This window comes from Nansenia antarctica (genome assembly GCF_963989245.1).
Source record: "Nansenia antarctica genome assembly, chromosome: 3".
Lineage (NCBI taxonomy): Eukaryota > Metazoa > Chordata > Actinopteri > Argentiniformes > Microstomatidae > Nansenia > Nansenia antarctica.
In genome coordinates, this window is record NC_137688.1 from 69,441,574 (window position 1) to 69,444,439 (window position 2,866).

Here is a 2,866-nt window from a genome sequence, read left to right on the forward strand (position 1 = left end):
GATAAAAGCTCTAACATAAAGGCCAGCCCTCCAAATCTCAATCGGAGACTGGAAGCAGCGCAACCCAAGAGGAAAGCTATGAAATGAAGAGAATAGACTATGGGGAATCATTAATACAATATTTGTGGAAAAAATATATTAAAATAAAATGTATATTCTGATGATGTTTAGGCCAGCAGAGAAGGCCTTGCTGGCCCTGACGGCACACCACTGTATTTTAGAGACTCTACACTGGCTTCCTGTTAAGTTCAGAATAGATTTCAAGATCCTTCTGCTTGTTTATAAAGCTCTCACTGGCACAGCACCAGAATAACTGAAAGACCTTTTGCTAGCATATCAGCCCGATAGAGCTCTCAGGTCTTCTGCTAGCATATCAGCCCAATTGAGCTCTCAGGTCTTCTGCTAGCATATCAGCCCAATTGAGCTCTCAGGTCTTCTGCTAGCATATCAGCCCAATAGAGCTCTCAGGTCTTCTGCTAGTATATCAGCCCAATAGAGCTCTCGGGTCTTCTGCTAGCATATCAGCCCAATAGAGCTCTCAGGTCTTCTGCTAGCATATCAGCCCAATAGAGCTCTCAGGTCTTCTGCTAGCATATCAGCCCAATAGAGCTCTCAGGTCTTTTTGCTAGCATATCAGCCCAATTAGAGCTCTCAGGTTTTTCTGACGCTGGTTTTCTCTGTGTACCACATGTACAAAAGAAGAGATTTGGTGAGGCTGCATTCTCATTTTATGCACCAAGATTGTGGAATGCACTGCCAGTTGTTGCTTTAAATAACAGAATAATTAAATGCTGATTATATAATGATTAAAGCACTTTGAGCTGCAATGTTTGCAAGAAAAGCGCTATACAAATAAAAAGTTATTATTATTATTATTATTATATTATTATCATTATAACAGAACAACACGGTTATAACACAGTAATGTGTATCAGTAGCCTGGCCGTAACCAGTAGCAACATGTTATTGTCATGACAGCGCCAGTTGGACTGTGTAATTATTTTGTAAGATCCTCTCTCTGTTGAAACAGCTCTGCTTTCTCTCTCCCTCTCCCTCTCTCTCTCCCTCTCTCTCTCTCTATCTATCTATCTCCCTCTCTCTCTCCCCCTCTCTCTATCCCTCCCTCTCTAACTCTCTCTCTTCCTCCCTCCCTCTCCCTCCCTCCCTCTCTCTCTCCCTCCCTCCCTCTCTCTCACTCTTTCTCTCTCTCTGTCTCTCTCTATCCCTCCCTCCCTTCCTCTCTCCCTATCCCCTCTCTCCCTCCTTCCCCCCTCCCTCCCTCTCTCCCTATCCCCTCTCTCCCCTCCTTCCCCCCTCCCTCCTCTCTCCCTCTCCCCTCTCTCTCTCCCTCCCTCCCTCCCTCCCTCCCTCCCTCTCTCTCTCATGGTAATTAGCATACACTGTCACATCACATTCTCTCCATGTCAGGTTGCTTTAACATGCCACACTGCCTTGCCTTAATGATCCTGTAGAACACTGTACAATACTGAATGTCTCTCTGTGTGTGTGTGTGTGTGTGTGTGTGTGTGTGTATGTGTGTGTGTGTGTGTGTGTGTGTGTGTGTGTGTGGCGAGTGTGTGTGTGTGTGTGTGTGTTTCAAGTGTCTCTGCATAGTTTTCTCTCTGTGTGTGAGAGTTTCTTTGTGTGTGTGTGTGTGTGTGTGTGTGTGTGTGTGTGCGCGCGAGTGTGTGTGTGTGTGTGTGTGTGTGTGTGTTCAAGTGTCTCTGCGTAGTTTTCTCTCTGGTGTGAGAGTTTCTGTGTGTGTGTGTGTGTGTGTGTGTGTGTGTGTGTGCGAGTGTGTGAGTGTGTACGTGTGTGTGTGTATGTGTGAGTGTCTGTGTTATAATAATTTAATAATATGCCATTTAGCTGACGCTTTTTGTGTGTGTGTGTGTGTGTGTGGGTGTGGGTGTGTGTGTGTGTGCGAGTGTGTGTGTGTGTGTTCAAGTGTCTCTGCGTAGTTTTCTCTCTGTGTGTGAGAGTTCTTTGTGTGTGTGTGTGTGTGTGCGAGTGTGTGTGTTGGTGTGTGTGTGCGTGTGCGAGTGTCTGTGTATGCGTGTCTGTGTATGTGTGTGTCTGTGTGTGTGTGTGTGTGTGTGTGTGTGTGTGTGTGTGTGAGTATCTGTGTCTGTGTGTGTGCGAGTGTCTGTGTATGTGTGTGTCTGTGTATGTGTGTGTCTGTGTGTGTGTGTGTGTGTGTGTGTGTGAGTGTCTGTGTGTGTGTGTGTGTGTGTGTGCGAGTGTCTGTGTGTGTGTGTGAGTGTGAGTGTGTGTGTGTGTGTGCGTGTGTGTGTGCGTGTGTGTGAGTGTATGTGTGTGTGTGTGTGTATGTGTGTGTGAGTGTGTATGTGTGTGTGTGTGTATGTGTGAGTGTCTGTGTTATAATCATTTAATAATATGCCATTTAGCTGACGCTTTTATCCAAAAGTGACTTACATCACAGTGAGTGCATACATTTTTCAGTATATGTGGTCTCAGCGGTGTGTGTGTCTCTCTGTGTGTGAGTGTGTGTGTGCTTTAGCCAGCTAGTCTAGCCTTGTTGCTTTAGCCAGCTAGCCTAGTGAGTGTTGTTTGTCAAGGCTATGATGCGACGGCTAAAGCAGAAACATAGATGGTGCTAAAGGCTAAAGGCTTAAGGCTAACGGCTAAAGGCTAAAGGCTAACGTCTCACAGTTTCATCTCATACCTCAGCTAATCAGCTAAATCCTTTTAATGACATATTTGTGGCGAACAGCAGGGTTGCCAGATGGGATTGACAATTCCAGCCCAACTACAGTCTAAAGGAATTAATCCGCCCAATCTGGCAACGCTGGCGAACAGACTTAGGACAAGGTCTGGAAAGGTCTGTACAGTAACCAGCAGTAGA